The sequence below is a fragment of the Humulus lupulus genome, chromosome 6 (assembly GCF_963169125.1).
Source record: "Humulus lupulus chromosome 6, drHumLupu1.1, whole genome shotgun sequence".
NCBI classification, from domain to species: Eukaryota; Viridiplantae; Streptophyta; class Magnoliopsida; order Rosales; family Cannabaceae; genus Humulus; species Humulus lupulus.
The window spans coordinates 107016424-107026679 of record NC_084798.1 but is presented as its reverse complement, the minus strand read 5'-3'; positions in this window follow the sequence as shown (position 1 = coordinate 107026679).

Below are 10256 nucleotides of genomic sequence, written 5' to 3'. Positions count from 1 at the left end.
CCAAATCAATGGCTTGTAGGCCTACTAAATAAAAACAAACAAGACATTACTCTTGACCCCGAGGAACCTCCTCCATGATCGTGATAGCGAGGTTGGAGCTAGGAGGAATACCCACGATGGAAGATTCTGCCCTGACACACCTAGCAAATATAGCTCGAGTGGTGGAAGGAACCCCAGTTAAGATTAAATATATATCCTGGTTCTCCAACAAGGCTCGGTAAAAAGCATCACCGGTGATGCTATTCACCTCCTTGGAGAGAGTCTTCTTCTCACCCTCGAGGACTTGGACCTCGGTAGCAAAGGCCTGGCTTCGTTCTTGGGCTGCCTGTTGCTCCCTCCGAAGAGGATCTATCTCCTCTACAGCCTTCTTAGCCCCTTCATCGAGTCTATCACATCCTGAGACGAGGATGGCCAATTATTTCCTCAGGTCTGCCTCAAGGCCAACAACTGAATACTTGATCAACTTAAGAGCTACCTCAAGCTCCTCAGCGCTTAGCTTCTCTAACTCTCGGAGCCTATCGACCTCCTAGGCAACCGCACGAAGCTTTTCAGTCTCCTCAGCTGGCACACCGGACCTCGTCTATGCCAACTTGTCCTTGGCCCTCTTGAGCTCATTAGACTGCTCCATGACTATGTTGCCCAGGTGGTGGACCGTGAGGGCAGACAGAAACACAAAACAATGTTAATGTTGCAATCATAGAAGATAAGTGGAAAACTGAATAAGGCATAGAAATTACCTTCACTGTGGTGTGCTAGCATGACGATACAAGAGAGGCTTCGTTGTTACTCCCAATTTAGGCATATCTCATGGCAGTCAAGTCGCACGTAGTGCCACTTAGAACATGAGGCAATTTATCTGCCAATGCTTCCACCAATGTACCGAACTTCTCCGTGAAGAGTGTGTCTAGCAGCTCCCGGCTAATTAGAACTGGAACCTCCCGGGCCTCGTCTATGGTAGAGAGGGCTTTTTTTGGCGAAGATAAGTGCCCACCTCGTTAATATGGGTATTCCCCTCCTCTAGTTGTGTATTAAAATGCTCAATCATGGAAATGTACCAATTGAGCATCTTCCCCTCATATTGTTATGGATACACGAGGAGGGTTGGAGCCTCCGAGGGGGTGCCATAAAATCATCTCCTGTCTATGTTGTAGTCCGCCACTTATGAAAGGTTGTATGTCCAATGAAACTTCCATGACTAGGAGATCAGGCTAAGTCCATGACTCCCCAACGGACGTCCTGCTGATGCCCAATTGCTTGGAATGCTGAGAGGAGGCCACCTCCTCTGCAATTTTTTCTCCCCGAACCCTAAGGTAACTCAAGTAGCTTAAGAGGCAAAGTTCTTGAATTCTACAAGGCAAAGGTAAAACATTACTACATAACCAAGAATAGATAATATGTTACACTAATTATAGGAGGGACAAAGATAAAATTCTTGAGCTTCTCGAGAAACTCCACCTGTAGATTGCTTCTCTAGGTGAAGCACTAATTCAGCAAATATACTCATCAGCCGACCAAACTTTCCAGTAGCATTGGATTCATATTGGAAAACCCACGAAGCTCAAAATGAAGTCACCCGTTCGAGGGGTACAAAGCCCCAAGGATGCATGCATTTTCGAGGATTACGGAAATAATGGTCGAGCACATTCTAAAAATTTTGATAATCCTTCTGAGTCCACCGATGATAGTCGTTGAAACTGCATCTAAGAATATTGGGAGGCGCCATACGTGGTTAGGACTAACACACTCATAAATTTTTCTAGCACAAAAGAGAAGGAGATGGGATTAACCTTTGTCCAAGGTCAATGTCTCAGCACCACGACTCTCCGCATGAGGAGGAGCAACCACCGTCTGCAACAATGCTTCTCCCTTAATCTCTTCCTTGATCTCCTGTATAATGAGTGCAGCACGGGCCGCCTGAATTGGCCAGGAACGCTCAACATGCTCAATGGCCAATTGCAAAGAATATAGTTGTTTGGCCATTAAATCAACTTGCTCGATGTGTTTAGCAACTTGGTCATTAGACTTCCGAGAATCAAGAACTTTTAGAGATCTATGTTCCCTATGCTTTGGACCGTGTGGAGAATACCATAAATTATGAGATTTTAAGCCATTACCAGTTGGCTTAGCTCCAATTCCATGTTGGATAATGTCTTCAACTCTAATAGATGAGCACGAAAGGAAACAACCCATTGGATGCGAAAGAAGGGATCTATAATCAAAGAGATATTTGAGCATAGAGGAGAATAATACTAAGAATTTCTCGAAAAATAGTGACAAGACTTTCCAACTCTGACAAAGTCCAACAAGAGAGAGGTGTTGGCCTGAGTAAGGAGCCCTAGGGTATAAAAAAATGGTCACTGAAGTCCTGGGCATGCTTCTCATTGAGATTAGGAATCTTGTATTTGAATTGGAAGTATTTCATCAAGGTTTAGAATCTGTCCAAATCGTTGCCCTTCTTTTTTGGGCTTCCTCAGAAGTTGTACAGGAAAAAAATCTCCATTGGAGAAGGCTTTGGCCAATTGTGGGGTTTGTACAGAATATACAAGCCCACAAGGACTATATATCCATTGGGAATAATCTGAAAGAGAGCTATCCCCACAAACTTTAAAAATTAACAAAGTATTGATGTAGAGAGAGAGTTAAACAAACTTCAAGATGTGATTTACTCCAAGCTCCGAAACCGTAGATGCTATGATGGAATCTCTCTGACTCCTGACAAAGCCTGGTCCAATACCCATCCGAGTGGATCCCATAATGCACGTCGATGTGAGCGAGGGCTTCCAAATTTCTTAACTTTGAGGAAATGTGTTCAGCATCGAACCCTAAGGCCTTGTAGAATGAAGCCTTATTGAGGATCTGGTACGCATTGACCTCCTCCTCGGTTATAGCCCATGTGCCAGATTTTTCTTTAACAACTAGCGCATCTCCGCTGCTGGAGCAGCCCCTACCAAAGCTAGGCGCTCGGGCGCCTGGGTGGTGTTGTGAACTAGTATTTGTTCTCGTGCTATGTCAAGCTATTGGTTTAATTCATGGATCTCACAGTCAAATCCATTGAATACTTGCTCATGGTGTTTTGTGAGAACCTCGAACATCTTAAATAAAACCAAGGAATTAGCATCCTAACCGAAATAAATTGGTTAGAATGCGAGAGTACCCTAAGACAACAGCTAGAGGACAGAGATAATGAGGGAAATTTTCTAATAAAAGGCCTACCAGAAAAACGAAACATCGATAAAAATACCATTGAAAATAAGAAGATTACAACCAAAGAGACTGAAATATGGGAAATAATTCTAAGAACGAATCATTTACAAAGAACATGAACAAACCTAGAAAACCAAGGTTTTGGCAAAAGTGTAAAGCAAACAATCATAATTGAGTATTTCATATGACAAAGGGGTAGACCCAAAACCGCAAACACTTATTGTCTCACGATTATAGCCTAGAATGATTACCACCTAGAAAAAATTACCGAACTAGAAACAAAAGAACACTCACTAATGCGGACTACAAAAAAGGAGAAATATGAAGATCACACACTTCATAGATGACAAACGTAAGTATGGAGTCTGATGCGCACGGTGAAGTACTTGATGTCGTTTACCCAAAACTATTTTGTGACCCTCCAATTATCTAGGTTGGACAAAGAATGATCACCAAGCTCGTGAAGGTTTCTACATTCTTAAAGATTTCTGAAATTAAAAATGAAAGTGTGAAAAATAGGAAAGAAAGTGGGTATTTGAATTCAAACTCCAAAAATTGGTCACTTAATCCATGGTCGTTGATCACCTAGGCGTAGGCACTCAAGCGTGAGTCACCGATCACAAAAAACATAAGGTGACAACCGTACTTGATTGATGGAAAGACATCTCGGGTACATAAAAGACACCGTATTTAATGCTACCGATTGACTACCTAAACAACAAGGAGTCTACATGTCCCAAGGACAGAACCCTATTGGGATGATCCTATCTGTAACGTCCTCCTAATCCAGGACCGATACACTTTGTACTTTAAATAGTGCCAAACTTGCTAACCAAGTCCCTTGGTTATAAATATGTAGTTAAGGTTAATGACAAGGATTAGGGTTAAAATTTTTGGTCAAAAGGAAATATTGATTTTTCATTAAAAATATTTATGTTCATACATGGGATCCCAAAATAACATAAACAGATGTTTATATGGTCTATTACAATTCAAAAGTTACAACTAGCCCACCTAAGTGTCAAAATAAGGTATACAACCTTAGTTCCTCCAAGCTAACCCCGACGATGGCGGTCGAGCAACTGCCTATGTACACGCCTCCATCAAAGCTCTCAAACGCATGGCTGGTCTAGCTTCCCATTCCCCATACCTGCACCACATAGAATCCGTGAGCCGACGCTCAGCAAGACAACATAAACATGTGCATGAACAGTAAATACAAATTCCAAATGTGTATCTAGCATGCCCAATAGTAATAACCTACTCATGCATGCATACAATTATAAATAAATGATTACGGATCATTCTGGGGCCCACTGCCCTGAATAGATGACCATAGAGTCAACCTGAGGCCCTATGCCCTAAATAGATGACCATAGAGTCAATATGAGGCCCTATGCCCTAGCTTTATGATATAGAGTCACCTGGGGTCCTTTGCCCTAGCTCTGAGTAACTAGCCATAGAGCTAGCCAAGCACTTTATTCTATTCCAAGCGACCATAGGGTAGGTCAACGTAATAGTGCATCCCGAATTAAGCCAAAGCCTTTCGACTAGCGCACAACACACTATTGCCTCCCTTGACTAATAAGTCAATGCCTTAACTAGATATTTAGACAAACAGATTACCAGATAAACAGATAAGCATATACAAATAACCATACATTAGATAATACAAGTATGCATGCATGTTAATCATGTATCTCAGCTAATTAAATACAAACATTGTAATAAATATGTTCCTTAACAGGGTCGAGCCCTATTTAAGCAGACAATGCAAACAAGCATACAACCTTTGACAATTATCCAGATAAAGATCATTCCAACATGCACAATCAATGATCACAACAATAATCTTAATCATATTCATTCTTAGGGGATCGAGCCCTATTTATAATTATATTTAACAACGGGCGAAGCCCTAATCACATATATCACGTATTGGGTGTAGTTTTCTTACCTTAGGTTTGAGTGCAATGTATAATAAGAACGACCCTCAAGCACGATCCAAGTTCCGAGTCCCTAACAATAACTTAGTCATGATCATAATATAAAATTACATCAATAACAGGTGATAAAGGCTTCCAGACCGAGTCCTAGCCTCTAGGACGTCGAATTCTACTAAATTGGGTAGTAGAATGGATCCTGAGCTCTTACGTTTGAGTTCCCGTCACTGAAAACCCTTCCTGGCCATAATTGCATATGCGCGTCGCGATGCCCCCTAGTCGGCTGCGGCACGCCTCAAGTCAGTGGTTCCCAGCACCTGAATTTCCTGGGACATGCGTCGCGACTCAAACCTACTGGGTCGCAGCTCACCTTTGCAAAATAGAATCCCTTGGGCTCTGGGTTCACGCGGGTCGCTGCGCCCCAAGAATGAGGTCGCGATGGGACCCTAGAAACCCAGATTTCCATCTTTTTTCTCATGTCAAATCTTACCCAAAATCATTCCAAAAAATTCCAAAAACCATAATTCAATCCCATAACAACATCAACCTATTACCAGCAACAAAACTTGACCAAAAACTCACAATCAACTCTTTGAGCCCTAGTATGGGATCTCTCTTTGACCGATCTCTCTTCATTGGTGGGGGTCTCCTGAAAGGGACCTAATTCTCGTTCGGTACAAGGTATGTTCCCTAGTATGTGTTAGGCCAGTGTAGATGGTGTGTGATGTTTGCGTAGGGCTACCTCCGTGTTTGTTCTTCCTCTAGTGGTCATCTCTTGGCCCTTCATGCACTCATTTATTTTTTCCATCATTTGAACCTCCAGGAGCTGAGGTCTTGAAAAGTGATTCCTTAAGGTTCTCATGGCTGTCTTTGACACAAATATACTTTGGTGCCGATTCGTATAAATCATCTATGTCAGTGACCTCCCTCTTTAGCATGTTATCCCACAACTTACTACCTGGGTGCACCCCGATTGTAATGGCCATTTTTAACTTCCCACGGGTTAGGCTTCCTACTTTGGCTGCCTCCATATTGAACCTATGGATATAGCTCTTCAAGCTCTCTTTATCTCCTTGTTTCACATTTGCGAGGCTGGTGCCTGGCATGGTGTAATCACGCACAGCGTGATGTTGCTGGAGAAATTTGTCAAAATATTGTTGGCAAGACCTGATGGACCCTGGCCGGAGTCTCTTAAACCACTTGTACGCATGACCCTTTAACATGACAACAAAACAGTGTCATTTGGCTGTGCTAGTAATTACCTTTAACTTCATTAGGTCATTGAATGCATCAAGGTGGTATTTTGGATAAGTATTGCCCTCGTAAGGGGTCATGTGAGGCTCTTTGAAGTTGGCTGGGAGACGCACGACTTGGATTTATGTAATGAAGGGTGATTCGTAATCAAACTCATCGTAGACAGCGTGCACCCTAGATGCGGTGATTATCTTGCTCCGTAGGCTCCTCATCTCGGTGTCTAAGTCTTTCCTCCTTTTGTTGAATGAGTCTTTCAAGTTGGATGGGTTGGCCTTTCCTTTCCTTTTGTCTTCCAGGGGAGGCACAAGAGGTTTGGTCCACTCATTCTTCCTTTTCCTATTGAGTTCTTCCCTCATGTCTAGGGGTGTTTCCCTTGAAGTGACCTCAACTTCATTATGAGAGTTAGCGTTGTTCCTCCGCTCTGGCCTCTTAGGCTGCTTTGCCTGTCTGGGACGTTCATGCTGCCTTTGCCGAGGGGTATTGCTAGTGGAGAATCGAGTCCTCCCATCATTTATAGGGATTGTGGTTTCTCCTCCTTCCTGTCCTTCCCTTTTTTGCTTAGGAATAGGAATGCTTGACTTTCCCTGTAACAGGTCGTTCAACACCTTTGCATATTTCCTTAGGTGGTTTCTAGCCTTTGATTTTTTTTGTTGTAACTCGCATATCTCCTCTTCATAGAATCGAGTCCTAGAGCTCGAGCTTATGGAATGTACTCGGGGACTCTTGTCGGGTCTACGCGTTGATGGACCCGGATCTTGCTAGCCGGGGCGCGGCACCTGCAGCGGCCTTGGGGATGGAAACACTCCGGCAGTTCCTGTAGGTGCAGCCGTCAGTCCTGGATGGTTTTCATCAGGCTGGACAGCTGGGGATGAAGCCTCCATTTCATCTTCCGAAGCCATGGGCTTCTTTGGCACATCCACATTTTTGGGTGGTGCAGGATTCCTCATGGAGGCTTTCAGCTGATCTCCGTGCAGGTGTACCTCAACCTCCCGTGGTTCTTTCAGACGCATAGAATGACTTGGCATCTTTCTCTGCTGGAATCAATAGAAGAACAGTGGCTTGACACTTATCCTTCCCACAGACAGCGCCAAACAGTTTACGGTGAGAACTTGTCAACGAATTAAGGTCAGAAAATTCAAAGACTTAATCAAGAACTTATAAACTTAGGAAAACTTATGGAGACTAAAAAAAAAAAGGTACAAGAGTAATGAAAGAAAACATGTATATTACTCTTTGAATAGCCTGGCATTAAAATAATTTCCCAACCCCTTAGTTTGAGGGGTGGTGGTCTATGATACAAGGTTGTCCCATGGGACAAGAAGGTACTTGGGTACATTGTCATGGTAGTGGCACAGGTCGTGGTGGAGTAGAGGATCATGGTGTCGATGCTTGTTTGTTGTCAGAGACATGCAGGTCATGCCCCCACTCCTCGTACTTCCACTACATGCCAGGCATGGATGTCAGAGTCACGCCTCTGTCCTCCTTTGGGTTGTACATCTCGTACTGATGGGCATGCCTTGTACCTGATGGTACTTCTTTTATTTACAAGATATAAACTCTCTCCGAGCTTTTTTACAATTTGCTAAGTAATGAAGAACATTGTGGGTTCTTCATTAACATAGAACGAATTTCCTATACACAGCCTCCATGTTGAGGCATTTTTTGGAGATAGGCCTTGCGTAGTGAGGCCCTGCTACGTATCAACCCCGTGGCGTGGGGTTTGGAGAACCGAGCCTTCCTTGTGAGTGATGTGCATCTTGGTGTTTGGGTACGTGGTCCTGGCGTCAATGCATATCATAGTTTAGGAATGTTGGGCCTCGCCTAGCGAGGCACCTCTCTTTATCCGGGCCTTGCACCAATACGAATGAGATCTTAATTCTTGCGCCGAGGAGCAAGATGCCAACCCTCGTGCGAGGCTCCTGCCGAGTGGCCGAGGTGTTATAGCCTCGCGAGGTGCCTCCTGAGTGGCTGAGGGGCGATGGCCTCGCGAGGCACCTACTGTGTGGCCTAGTGCGATGCGAGGTGGTGTCAGATGGCTGAGGCGTTATGGCCTCATTATGCACCAGGGGTGCGCGAGGCAGTGGTAGGTTCACGAGACACGTCTAAAGTGGCCGAGGTACAATGGCCTCGCGAGGCACCTATGGGGTGCGAGGCTCTGCTATGTTGCCGAGGCGTTATGGCCTCATGATGCACCAGCGGGGCGAGAGGCAGTGGCAGGTGTGCGAGACGCCTCTCGAGTGGCCGAGGCATGATGGCCTCGCGAGGCACTGCTGTGTTGCCGAGGCGGTGTCTGCGAGACCCTGGCGCGAGATGCTGGGGCATGTGGGCTATTTCCATTTGAAGCCTATACTTCGAGGGTCACGAGGCGAGGGTCTCATTCAAGTGGAATTTTGGTATTCACAATGCGCTCCTGATTAGGCCTAACCATAACGACCAGCATTCAGCGCGCTATTACCGCCCTTGACTTATAGGTTAATGCTTTTCAAAATTAGATAATGTAAACATGCGTACATTATATAGAAAATATCCAGATACAGAGCATTCAACATGCTTAATCAAATAATCACAGGCATAATCATAATTATGTAGATTTATAGTGGCCCGAGCCCTAACCATAACTATATCTTACAATCGGGCCAAGCCCTAATCACGTACATCATGTACTGGGTACAGTTTTCTTACCTTTGGTCCAAGTGCAAGCAAATAAGCAAGCTACCACGACCTCTGAGAACTATCCTCTCCTGAGCCCTAGCGGTAACCTAGTCACAACCCACAAATAGCATTCTCATTACCTTTTAATTCCATAATTTAACCACGGGACCAATCCTCTGACGCCCTACTACCATAGAGTCATTTCCACATGATTTTAAAATGTGCAACTGACTCACTAATCGGGTTTTTTAAAATAAAGATTCATTTAACAAGACTTTCATAAAAAAGGTTTAAAAATTTATTAAAATCATAGAAAAGTTACATGGGAACCCAAAATGTTTTTTAAGGCATATTTACTACTCAAAAGTCTTTATACATTAGACCTAGGTGACAAAATCGGTCATTTATACAGCGTTGTTACAAACTACCCCAGTCGTGGCGGCCAGGTAGCCCAAACATGTACGCACCGCTCTATGCCCTCCAACTCATGGTTGATCGACCTTTTCTTTGCCCTTACCTGCACCATAGAGCACCCATGAGTCGAGAGCCTGCAAAAAAAAATTCAGAGCACAACATATAATAATTAATTTCAACAAGTGCATAACTAATCAAACATAATATAAAATCTACAAGACCCCATCAGAATTCACGTGTAACGCCCCAACTCCAGGGACCGCTACAGTGCACAACGCAAACAGTGCCAAACTCGCTAATCGAGTCGTTTGGCCATAAACATGTAACTAAGTGTGATTAGCGGTTTAGGGATTAAAAATCTTGGTTAAGATGTAACGTTTCACTAGAACGTTTAATATATACATTGGGATCCCAAAAATATAATTTCAGAGTCTGTTACAAAAGAATATTTACAACAGGCCATTCTAAGCGGCAAAACAGGGTTTAACCCTAATTCTTCTTTCAAACCTCACCCAAGTATTGGTCGGGCCGCTGCATATGTACACGTCATCACCGAAGCTCTCCAACTCAAGGATGGTCCAGCTTTATTTTTCCTTTACCGGCACCACAAAGCACCCATGAGTCGAAGCCCAGCAAGAAAACTCATATGCTCATAAACAGTCATATCATGATATCAAATCATATCTTGCACGCCTAGCAAACATAGCTCTATTCAGCATGCAAATGAGTTCAAACAAGGTTGGGGTATCCAGGATAAGAAATCCTGCCCTTCTGATTGGAAGACCCTCA